Genomic DNA, 13,529 nt, shown 5'->3' with positions numbered 1-13,529 from the left:
GGTGGGCTTCTCCCACATAGCCTGCTAGGTTATCTCTCTCTTTTAGGTGGGCTTCTCCCACATAGCCTGCTACTTTATCTCTCTCTTTTATAAACTCAGCAGTTGCCCATATTTCTTCAACGTTCATTCAACCAATTCATTATTCATTGTAATTTCTATAGGAGGATAAAAAGAAAATGATAATTGACGCGTGATGATATCATGTTGCCCACATTGATAACACTTTTATAAACCTTCTGTTTTACCACAGACAATTGTGTGTTACTTTCACCCTGTGTTACTTTCATCCTGGCTCTCCCCTAATAGTCCATCGTTGACCTATTTTCCTTAGCCCACTTCAATAGCCCAGTGCCAAATCTGACGTACATCGTCTGTTGAGAGGCTGTCCTGTCCTGTGGTCTATAAAGTTCATTCATTGCAATTTCCATCGTTCTCCTTGTCCAGGATGTCCAGGAATCTGGTAGCTTCTTTTGCTGATTTCAGCGTGATATCTATTTCCTTCCGTTTGACCCGTAGTTGTGCTGGGTACACCAGAGAGAACGGGATTTGTTTTTTCCCAATTTCTTTGTCCCCTGCGATGATGCCTCTTGGTTTGTTGCTCGTGTCCCCCCTCGGGCCACCTGTTCGATGTGCTTGTTCAATTGTGGGAGCCCGTGTGCCGTTCTCCTGGCCCAGTAGTTGTGGTATTACCTTTTCCAGAAATTCTTCCATTCCGGTTGTTCCACAGCTTTCGAAGAAATTTCAAAACAAAAATTTGAACGCCGATTAAAGTCCTCCATCCTGCTTTAAACTTTCAGTAAGCCCCGTAATTATGTATTTAATGTTCAGCCACGGTTTTCTGGAGCTTTTCCCCTGCGATTATCTCCAAGGTTTAGCTGGTTTTGGCCTCCACACGTTTGCCCAGTTCGGTCATATCAGTTAAGATTTTTTGGGTATCATCAAATGTTTTCTTCAGCTGCTTACACAGTTTCTCATTGCCAGTGCAAATGTCTATTATTTGGATCTCCATACTCACTTTAGTCGAGTCAGCAGCTACTTGGTCCATGGTTTCGCTGTGTTTGTTTTTCTCTGTTTCTCGGTCTAGTATTTGCCATAACACGCAGTTGCCAACATTATGTTTTAGTTGTTTCTTTACTTTAGAGTCGAGTTCTTTTCTATTTAAGAAGCATATTTTAGTAAATAAAGAGAATGTGAAATGGACCAATTAACAAGATAGAGGATAGAAGGAGTTTAGTTGACACTGAGAACCAGTGGTGCCTAGAGTTGTGGGTAAACTCAGCCCGCACAGCAAAGGAAAGGCGCCCAGTGTACATAAAAATGTTTTTAAAAAAGAGAAACAGTGACATACACTCTGAAGGACCTACAATTATGAATCCAATATTGTTTTTTCACAGTCAGGTAAACCCAAGCTGTACTGTACATGTAGGCCTACAATTGAAACAGATATTTGAGGCTGTCAACTGAGTCAGAAATTCACAGGTTTTCGCTCTCAAAGTCACACGTTTTTTTGTAAAAAAAACCAATTGACTTGGATGTTCTAAGTCCACAAAAATGTTTAAACCACATCAGGAGACCACTTTTGAGTTTTGGGCAAAATCTAAGAAATTAGTGTAGTAATTCAAGTTTGCAGGTACCTAGCACTGTTGTTTGATTAGTGTTTTTTTATGTAGCACATAAGATGGAGTTTACAAAACAAATCTCCACTGGATTGATGCAAATAAATAATCATGATATCATTCTGCCAGGTAGGCATAGACTACTTAGTAGCTAGTTAACATTTATTTGACAACATTTTGAGAAAGCCTTTCCACCTACCAGAATATTGTTTCCTGTTCCTTAATAGCTTGAAATCTGGACATTTTACTTCATATTATGAGGCGTGTCTTACCTTGCCTCAAAGTTGCCTATAGCCAACATCCCACCATAGAAATGTGGAGGCAGTTCTTTTTTTACAGACTTCCTGAAATGCATTCTCTTGTTCTATTGGTTTTCTTTCTATTTCATCATTGTCTAGCAGCCAAAGGCATTATCCTAGTCATATTAGCAACCCATGATCATTACTGCATCTTTAGATCTCCCCTCTCTACATTTCTAACAGATATTTGTCCATGAAACCGCTCGCATGTGGGGTGCACATTTTGGAACTGTGTTGCACCATTCTAGGCCTACCGCCGTGTCCACATTGCTGCACTGAGCATTTGGAGGCAAACATTCTAATCTGTTCCATTAGCTTTATTAATTGATACAGTGTATCCCTCTACTACACTACTTTGATACACATCCTGGCTGTTAATAAGTGGGTATACAACATATTCCTGCATATACCATCCACTACACCACTGCTGAGAATGGAATGTAAATGTTTTTAAATAACATTCTTTAAACGTTACCAATGTTTTCTTTGTTTTTTTATGGAAACTTTTCTTAATGTTCTTGAGGACATGACTTCAAAGAAAACCATGAGGAAACCTGCAGAAAACGTTATTGTCACACCCTGACCATAGTTTACTTTGTATGTTTCTATGTTTTGGTTGGTCAGGGTGTGATCTGAGTGGGCATTCTATGTTACATGTCTAGTTTGTCCAGTTCTATGTTCGGCCTGATATGGTTCTCAATCAGAGGCAGGTGTTCGTCATTGTCTCTGATTGGGAACCATATTTAGGTAGCCTGGGTTTCACTGTGTGTTTGTGGGTGATTGTTCCTGTCTCTGTGTTTTCACCAGATAGGGCTGTTTAGGTTTTCGTTACGTTCTTTATTTTGTAGTGTTTGTATTGATTCGTGTTTTACGTTTGTTTATTAAAACATGGATCGCAATCTACACGCTGCATTTTGGTCCGACTCTCCTTCTCAACAAGAAAACCGTTACAGTTATGCCGAAGTACTGAAATTCCCACCTAAGAAACATGTGGTCCTCAGAGCGTTATATGCTAGCTGGGAAGTAAATGCTGTCTCCTCCTCCTTTCTCATCCTCCCCCTCATTCTCCCTCACCTCCTCCTCTGTAGGCATTGCTGAAAATGTGTCCATTTGAAATCAGTTTAATAGATCTAGTCTAGGGAATCACATTGTGACACTGTAAATCCATTACCTGAGGAAAATTATTTCTGATTGCCACATCACCCGTGAAACATGTTCCAATCCTTATCCCCAGGAAGAGAGAGACAGACCGTTGGTGCTTATCAGACCCACTCATGAGGATGTACAACTGACTTTAATGACTGAAGAACGGCTTGGCTCCAATCAGCACTGCATGGCCTCCTGGCTTTTATTTTCCAAAATCCATTTCAATCATATCTCTCACCCCAAAAAACATCATGATCTGAACTTTAGAATTCTGGACAGTGTTCTGCTGCATGTAAAATAAGATGATCTGCAGGGACCAGATTCTGACTGCGGAAATTATTCATTATCAAAGGTTTTATGGTCATGTTTTTCTCATATAAGCTGTGGGAGAGAGGGATTGCCAGAGGAAACGTCTTGGCTCTGCTTGTGTTCCCACTGAAAGGGTTGGATGGCTTAAAGAGGAGATGACCTGCTTAGACAGTTCTCTCTCTCCCTGTTTCTTTATCTATCTATCTATCTATCTATCTATCTATCTATCTATCTATCTATCTATCTGTCTCTGTCTCTGTCTCTGTCTCTCTGTCTCTCTGTAGCAGCAACAGGATAAGGTTAAAAAGGGAAAAGTACAAATTGCACAATGAAACATCTCTTTGTGTGTTGGAGTGGCTACATGGAGTTTATGCCTAGTGAGGGAGGCCTCTTCTCCGCTGCTCTGCTCTTGCCTGACCGTGTTTGTCCTGGTCCAGAACCCGCCCCTTCTGGGACCACAGCCATGTGCTTTGGAGGCCCTCAGTAAGGAAACCACACAAGAGAGACATAGCAGGGGGCAGAAGGTTCCCCCCCCAAAATCCCTGCTGCTCCCATCCAAGACACAAGCAAGTAAACCAAACTGGATGTGGTGAAAATGTCAAATTACTAAAGGAAACTAAAGGGAAACCTCAGGCAAGTGAAAAAATACGGACGTTTGTGTTTTACAACATACTGTTCAAAGCAATGGAGGAGAAGTAAGCAAGAGGGGGTGAGATTGACATGGGGAAAAATAAGATGGTATGATGGTATGGATAGAAATACAATTGCAATATGAGCTTGTATATTCATAGCATATTGAGTGTTTCAGTACTGAAGATGGAAGTGTTAAAAGAGGCTGGTGTTTGCTGGGTGTGTTTGAAGAAAACAGTGTCTGCCTCTGCACTGGGCTGTCTCCACAAAGGCTCCATCCCCAGCAGTTATGGAGGACAGAGACCACTAACAGCTTCCTGCTCAGTCCATAACAAACAGTGAGAGGCCAGGCCCCCGAGGCTTCCTGTGTCCCACACACAGCCCACAAATAAACACAATCACGTTATTTCACCGCTTGTCTCAACCCCCCCCCCCCCCCCCCCCACACACACACACACACACACACACACACACACACACACACACACACACACACACACACACACACACACACAACCCCTCGCTCCACGCTGCTGCACGGAAAAAGAACTAAGCCCAAATTGGTAAACACTATTTATTCTCTCGTTAAAAGGGAAACGTTACATGCTGACCCTCTAAGAAAACTCTAGGTGGACTCTCTACATGTCACAGTGTTTTATGTAGCTGCAAAGGCTTTAAATGTCTGCTAGTCGTATCAGGGAAGTAGTGTTTCTTTCTTCTTCCAAAGATAGAGAAAAGATAGAGAAAACAGTGATTATGTTCTGTGATTATGTTCTGTTTCATATACATATATACTGTATATAAAAAAAAAAATCTGTGAGAAGTAGGCTGTCACGCCCTGACCTTAGAGAGCCTTTTTTTTACCCCTTTTTCTCCCCAATTTCGTAGTGTCCAATTGTTTAGTAGCTACGATCTTGTCTCATCGCTACAACTCCCGTACGGGCTCGTGAGAGACGAAGGTTGAAAGTCATGCGTCCTCTGATATGATACAATTGTGCGTCGCCCCACGGACTATTTGATTTGGTCAGGGTGTGATTTGGGTGGGCATTCTATGTTCTTTATTTCTATGTTTTGTGTTTCTTTGTTTTGTGTTACTATGTTCTGGCCGGGTATGGTTCTCAATCAGGGTCAGCTGTCTATCGTTGTCTCTGATTGGGAATCATACTTAGGCAGCCTGTTTTGCCACCTTAAGTTGTGGGATGTTTTTTTTTTGTTAGCTCTGCGTAGCCTGCGGAACTTGATGGTTGTTTTGTTTGGTGTTTGGATTTAATAAATGATCATGAACACGTACCACGCTGCACCTTGGTCCACTTCTTCAGATGAGCGTTACATAGGCATTGGCCCATAGTCGAAAAATAAATTAAATTCACGAGCACAACAATGCCTACTCCACCCATGCTCTACCAAGGTTTTCCAGCACACAGCTTTGATCTACTACAGTAGCTATGTTGGTCTATTGTCCTTCAAACAATGTGCATGCAAGTCATACTCTTAGAGGAGTTACTCCCACAATAATGTGATTTGTACCGAATACAAGTTCATGTTTTGATACGTCACACACCACACTAGTCCCATTCCACTACCATTTAAAACTTGTTTTTGATTGTGTGAATGCAAGCTTTGCTTTTATACTTACAAGACCATCATGCTTGATTGAGCAAGTTGTTTTGTTTTGTGGTGCCTGCCTGTATTTCCTTAAACCTTTATTTTAGCAATACATGTCATTGAGAAAAACATGTTTTTTTTTGTCAGTATTTGCCCAACATAACAACAGGTGTTGGACACATTCACTCATATTTAGAGATCTTTAGAGCCTATCTGTATTCCTGATTTCTGTAACCATTAGTTTGCCTGTGTAATATTGACATAAGCTCAGAAACACTTGTTTTGCCAACATGGTCCTGTTTTATCATTTTTTGTGCTGATCAATGGGCAGTTTATTACCTCTGTCAAATAAATATGGCGCTTAAAGTTATGTTTTTATTTGTATTTATTTTTGCAATAAAGATGATGACGCTACAATAATACATTTACAATAGGCCTATATCTTAAAATACATATAGCCTAATGATATATACACTATATATAAATGTATGTAGACACCCCTTCAAATTAGGGGTTTTGACTATTTCAGCCACACCCGTTGCTGACAGGTGTATAAAATCAAGCACACAGCCATGCCATCTCCATAGACAAACATTGGCAGTAGAATGGGCTTACTGAAAATTTCAGTGACTTTCAACGTGGCACCGCCATAGGATGCCACCTTTCCAACAAATCAGTTTGTCAAATTGATGCCTTGCTAGAGCTGCCCCGGTCAACTGTAAGTGCTGTTATTGTGAAATGGAAACGTCTAGGGGCAACAACGGCTCAGCCGCAAAGTGCTAGGCCACACAAGCTCACATAAGCTTAAGGTCACCATGCACAATGCCAAGTGTCACCTGGAGGAGTGTAAAGCTCGCCGCCATTGGACTCTGGAGCAGTGGAAGCATGTTCTCTGGAGTGATGAATCATGCTTCACCATCTGGCAGTCCGAAGGATGAATCTGGGTTTGGCAGATGCCAGGAAAACACTACCTACCCGAATGCAACTATAAAGTTTGGTGGAGGAGGATAATGGTCTCGGGATGTTTTTAGTTAGTTCCAGAGAAGGGAAACTTTAATGCTACAGCGTACAATGATATTCTAGACGATTCTGTGCTTCCAACTTTGTGGCAGCAGTTTGGGGAAGGCCCTTTCTTGTTTCAGCATGACAATGCCCCAGTGCACAAAGTGAGGTCCATACAGAAATGGTTTGTTGAGATCAGTGTGGAAGAACTTAACTGTCCTGCACAGAGCCCTGACCTCAACCCCATCGAACACCTTTGTGATGAATTGGAATTCTGAATGTGAACCAGACCTAATCGCCCAACATCAGTGTCCGACCTCACTAATGCTCTTGTGGCATTCCTGGGTCAGATGAATGACACAGAGGCACCGGTGGAGGAAACCTGGCAAGCGCATAATTAGCAGACAAAATCAAACGCTGTTCACAATCACTCCCCCGATTAGCAATTGCAATGTATATACGCCTCTGCTAATTTAAGCCAATCATTTGGCATGTCCATGTTGTGTTCACTTCCTTGTATCCGTTCGCTATTCATTTCCAGCTGGCCCTCATCGGGGTGCCATTAGAGCAGGCAGGGGGAGAGTTTCACCCACCGCATGGGGAAAGCAGAGAGAGAGGCTAATAAGAAGTCATTAGGAAGACAATCTCTCTCTCTCTCTCTCTCTCAATGATGTGATATGCAGGTGTATGACATATGACTTCCTGCATGTGTTAGGTACATTACCCTTTTTAGTTCCATGTAGAACCCTTTTGGTTCCAGGTAGAACTCATTTTGGTTCCATGTAGAACCCTTTCCACAGAGGGTTCTACAAGGAACCCAAAAGGGTTCTACCTGGAAATAAAAAGTGTTCTCCTATGGGGACAGCCAAAGAACCCTTTTGGAACTAAAAAGTTCTTAAAACATTCGTATTAGGTCTTCCCTGTTTTCTGGGTGTATTTTGTGTAAGTGCTGCCCATCCTTTCCTCTATCTCAGTGGCCTATCCTAATAACACCTGTACATGTGTGTATGTCTTTATGCATGGCCAGTGCTGTTTGTCCTGCTGAATGTGTTTTTCATCTTGATCTGGTTAACCTGCGACCTGCCTCCTTTTACCCATTGAAAAAAACATCCTGTCTAAATATTTGAGCAGGCTCTCTGTGTGTGTGTGGGCATTTGTGTGTGTGTGGGCATTTGTGTGTGTGTGTGAGCGTGCATCCGGGCGTGTGTGCGTTTGTGTGTGTGTATGCTCGTGTGTGTGCATTCAGAGCTCTTCCTGGACCATGTCAGCTGAGATTAATGTAGATTCACTAATGCATAGAGTGGGAGGCATCCAGGCACACTTATGAAACCTTGAACAGGAGCTCCAGTGAGAGGCAGACCTCAGCTGAGTGGAAATTCCTTCATGCATTATTAGGAGTGCTGCTCAAGAAGTAGTTTCACCACCACTTCAAAACTAGAATCAGTGGCCAGAAATCTGTTCCCTGGGCTGCTTCTGCCCAGCAGAGTCTTTGAATCCAAACAAGGGGGGGCAGACATCGAGACAGAGGGGTCTGACAGAGAGACAGGGAGACGGAGAGACGGAGGTGTCAGACAGAGGGACGGAGGGGTCAGACAGAGACACAGAGGGGTCAGACAGAGACACAGAGGGGTCAGACAGAGAGCTAGACGGGTCAGACAGAGTGACAGATAGACAGAGGGGTCAGACAGAGAGACAGAGGGGTCAGACAGAGGGGTCAGACAGAGAGACAAACAGAGAAACAGAGAAACAGAAAGACAGAGGGGTCAGACAGAGAGCTAGACTGGTTAGACAGAGTGACAGATAGACAGAGGGGTCAGACAGAGAGACACAGAGAAACAGAGAGACAGAGGGGTCAGACAGAGAGACAAACAGAGAGACAGAGGGGTCAGACAGAGGGGTCAGACAGAGAGACAGACAGAGAAACAGAAAGACAGAGGGGTCAGACAGAGAGACAAACAGAGAGACAGAGGGGTCAGACAGAGGGGTCAGACAGAGAGACAAACAGAGAAACAGAGAGACACTCTCTGCCAGTCAATCAGACCATCAGCTCTCTCTCATGCCGGCCCCGGGCTCCAGCCAAACTGCGCGGGGTCACCACCAACCATTCACATGACAGTCTCCACCAGTAATAAGCCTTTTCTCTGCTATGAAGAAAGGGGGTTTTCGGGCCAAATATGGGGGACCCTGGGAACAACAGTCAGCCATTGTGTGGGAACTGTGGAGGGGAGTTTACACTCAGACTGTAAGGACAGCTTGCTGTGGGGCTGCCAGAGTAGGCAGGCAAGGGGAAAGGACCCTGGCCACCATTGTGCGGCCTGGACAGAGGTGTCTTTGTCTGGGGCATCGTCGCCTAGCAGGTGCTCTCCCCCCCCCCCCCTCCTCTCACTATGGGGAGCTCCTGTGTCCAGCACCCTGGGGGCAGGAAAGAGCCATGCGGGTGGGCGGATGAGTGCCCCCTCTCTCCCAGCTGGCCCCCCTCTCCCATGGGATAGAGCGAGAGATGGGGGAGGGGGGTAGAGAGAAAGATAAAATAAGATAGAAAGATGGAGTGAGCATGATAAAGAATATAGGAGATCGAAAGAGAGAGAGATGCTCTGACCGTCAGACAGGAAGGGCATTATTGATTGGCTCTCTTCCACAAAGGAAGGAAATCCTCCATGAACTAAACTTTATAAAACTGATCTCCCTTTGCACTCTATGAGAAAGGGAGGAGGGACAGGGATATGGAGTGAGGGAGAGAGAGACAGAGAGAGAGGGAGCGAAGGATGGGTTAAGGAGAGAGAAAGACACAGGAAATAGAACGTGAGAAAACTGTGAGGGAGAGATTAACACACTAATCCAATATCCGATGCTCCTGGACGACAGGGTGGGCGCTGAAGGATGTGTGTCGTAAGCATTTCACCGTGACCCACCACATCCTATACACGGCGCCACAGCAGCCCGGGCCAGGGAAGCATGCTGCCAGCCGGCCCTCCGGCCAGCTCCAGCTGCAGACCTGACCTGACCACCACTTGCTCATACACAACACCTCCCCTCCCCTACTCATGTCCTGGCTTTACAAACCTCTCTGTGTTCTCTGGAAACCAAGCATCTCTCTCTCTCTCTCTGTGTCTGAGCCATGGCCACTCCCACACTCAAACAGGGCTGAGGGTATTTTTAGACATGTTATGTTATGAGACTTCAGCAAGATTTGTCGTCACAAACCCAGTTATTTTAACAGTGGTGAGAAAGACAGACAATCACCACTATAACAGGGGGGATGAGGCCATAAGACAGGAGCGCTGGGAGTACATAGGAATCCACATTAAAGAGGCTCACGTCTAAAAGCAGACTTAGACCCATGGTGAGACATGCCAAGTTAGCCCTCTCCTAGGTGCCATAGCCCCACACGCTGTCGCTGCTGGCTGAGATCTCATGGATCTGAGGATGGAGAAGATGAAGTGTGGTATTATGCTCAGGGAACGTCTGGGAAGTCTTCTCGTGGTATAGTTGTGTTACCGAGGTGTGTTGGGTCTTAAAAGGGCTGTTGGCATGGCGATGATCATTGTAGCTTGTGATATTCTGCACCCTAACAATGTACCCACTCTTGTGCTTCATTCTATACCCATTCCATTACACTCCAATGTTGTGGGGTAAAACCAAAAGGAAGCATACTAACTAACCGATGATCATTCATCAGAGAGCACGTAGAGGTCCACTACGGGGAACTGTCCTGTGACCTGAAAACTATCCCACATGAACGGAAATTGACTAGGCAGATAGATGTGTGTTGTGTGTGTGTGTGTTCAGCTGCTCCATGAGTCCTCTTAAGTGGTGTTATCAAAAGCTAGGTTTACCTAACATACAGCCCTCATGCCAGGTTCTCCTTATTGTAGGGTAAATCCATTTCAATTCAATCATTTTTTGACCGAACCTCAAATCAAATTTTATTGGTCACATACACATGGTCAGCAGATGTTAATGCGAGTGTAGCGAAATGCTTGTGCATCTCTTTTGATTTGAATGAAATCTTTCTTACATATTTGGCAGGTTGACATTTATTGTCATGAGTATGGTCCTGGTTGCAGAACTGAGCAATTTCCTCTTAGGCCAGCTGCAAAGTCCAAATTGGCTACATTGTAAAACTTTATGAAAACAACAATGTGCTTTTTGGTCTTAATGTAGGGTTAGGTATTAGGGTTACGAGTGTGGTTAAGGGTTAAGGTCAGGGTTAGGTATTACGGTTACGAGTGTGGTTAAGGGTTAAGGTCAGGGTTAGGTTCAGTGGAGGCTGCTTAGGGGAGGACGGCTTATAATAATGTCTGCAACCGAGCAAATGGAATCATCAAACACATGGAAACCTTTCCACTCATTCCTCTCTAGCCATTGCCACGAGCCCCTTCTCCCTAATTAAAGCACCACCAACCTCCTGTGGTTGTAGAAGTGCTCAGAAAGGGAATTTTTAGACCTGAATGCCAAAACATTTAAGAGATAAAGGTGCTGAAAGTTAACCTATTTTGCAAACCCCACCATACCATGAGACATCCATGTCTTCATCACTGTAAAAGATAAACAGTTGAGATTGATATCATTTAAAAGCTTATGAACAGGGTTGTCAAACTCATTTCTTATTTATTTTTTAGTATACATTTTTTTTTAAAACTTTATACATCAATTATCTAAAAATGTGTGAAAACGTTTTACAAATCAGATTAGACTATTTAGACTATTTTACATTGACTGTAGTTTTTGTGTTGTGCCCACCATTGGTTGTGATTGTGGTAGTAATTGAATGTAGAAATGCCAATTCAACTGAAATGTAAATGGTGTACCAGCCTAATTTCAGTGGTCTGAAGGGTTGAGTTCATTCTATGAATTCTATTTCTATGATTGAAATAAGAGTTTGCATGCTGTGTCTCAACTGATGGTACAAACACCTCAGATGATTTCAATCATGGTCTAAGCTACAACATACGAGAATGTGAAAAAAAATCAGAGTTTACGCGTTAATGGTTTAAAAATGATGAAAAGGTTTAAAAATTGTTATTAAAAAACGTTTTAAATTAAATTATAGAATAGTTTGAGACAACCCTGTTCATCAGCTTTTAAATGATATCAATCTCAACCGTTTATCTGTTCTAGTAATTAAGACATGGATTGTGCCGGAAGAAATGGCAGCAGTTTTACAGGCGCCCAATCAGTTGTGCTATTTTGTGTTTTTTGTGTGTTATTTGTAACTTATTTTGTACATAATGTTTCTACCACCATATCTTACTGGAAAAGAGCTTCTGGATATCAGGACAACGATCACTCACCTCGGATAAGACAAAGATTTTTTCTTCAACAAGCAGAACGCACAGGACATACTCCGAACACCAGACAAGGCTAACATCCCAGTAATTGGATAAAGGAAGAGACGCAGGTACAGAAGACACAGAGCAGTGTGCCTCGTAAGGATCCGCAGAAGGTGGGTGGGAAAGCTGCCGTTACCGTCAATATTACTCGCCAACATGCAATCATTGGACAAAAAATTAGACGAGGTACGATCACAAATATCCTACCAACGGGACATCAAAAACTGTAACATCTTATGTTTCACAGAATCGTGGCTGAATGGTGACATGGATATTCAGCTAGCGGGATATACGCTGCACCGGCTAGATAGAACAGTACACTCCGGTAAGACAAGGGGGGGGGTGGTCTGTGCATGTTTGTAAACAACAGCTGGTGCACGAAATCTAAGGAAGTCTCTAGATTTTGCTCGCCTGAAGTAGAGTATGTTATGATAAACTGCAGACCACACTATTTGCCAAGAGAGTTTTCATCTATACTTTTCGTGGCTGTTTATTTACCACCACAGATGGATGCTGACACTAAGACCGCACTCAGTCAGCTATATAAGGAAATAAGCAAACAGGGAACCCAAAGGCAGCGCTCCTAGTGGCCGGAGACTTTAATGCAGGGAAACAAATCAGTTTTACCTCATTTCTATCAACATGTTAAACGTGCAACCAGAGGGGAAAAAATTCTAGATCACCTCCACACACAGAGACCCGTACAAAGCTTTCCCTCACCCTCCATTTGGTAAATGTGACCACAATTCTATCCTCCTGATTCCTGCTTACAACCAAAAATTAAAGCAGGAAGCACCAGTGACTCCAGTCTATAAAAAAGTGATCAGATGAAGCAGATGCTAAGCTACAGGACTGTTTTGCTATCGCAGACTGGAACATGTTCCGGGATTTTTCAGATGGCATTGAGGAGTACACCCCATCAGTCACTGGCTTTATCAATATGTGCATCGAGGACGTCGTCCCCACAGTGACTGTACGTACATACCCCAACCAGAAGCCATGGATTACAGGCAACATTTTCACTGAGCTAAAGAGTAGAGCATCTGCTTTCAAGGTGCGTGACTCTAACCCGGAAGCTTATAAGAAATCTTGCTATGCCCTTCGACGAACCATCAAACAGGCAAAGCATCAATACAGGGCTAAGATTGAATCGTACTACACCAGCTGCGACGTTCGTCTTATGTGGTAGGGCTTGCAAACTATTACAGACTACAAAGGGAAGCACAGCCGCAAGCTGCCCAGTCACACGAGCCTACAAGACAAGCTAAATTAATTCTATGCTCACTTTAAGGCAAGCAATACTAAGGCATGCATGAGAGCATCAGCTGTTCCGGACGACTGTGTGATCACGCTCTCAGTAGCCGACATGAGTAAGATGTTAAACAGGTCAACATTCACAAGGCTGCGGAGCCAGACGGATTACCAGAATGTGTGCTCTGGGCATGTGCTGACCAACTGGCAGGTGTCTTCACTGACATTTTCAACATGTCCCTGATATAGTCTGTAATAACAACATGTTTCAAGCAGGCCACCATAGTCCCTGTGCCCAAGAACACTAAGGCAACCTGCCTAAATGACTACCGACCCGT

Source organism: Oncorhynchus mykiss, chromosome 10 (genome assembly GCF_057628025.1).
Source record: "Oncorhynchus mykiss isolate SJ-2025 chromosome 10, ASM5762802v1, whole genome shotgun sequence".
Taxonomy (NCBI): domain Eukaryota; kingdom Metazoa; phylum Chordata; class Actinopteri; order Salmoniformes; family Salmonidae; genus Oncorhynchus; species Oncorhynchus mykiss.
Note: the sequence above shows the minus strand (reverse complement) of the source record.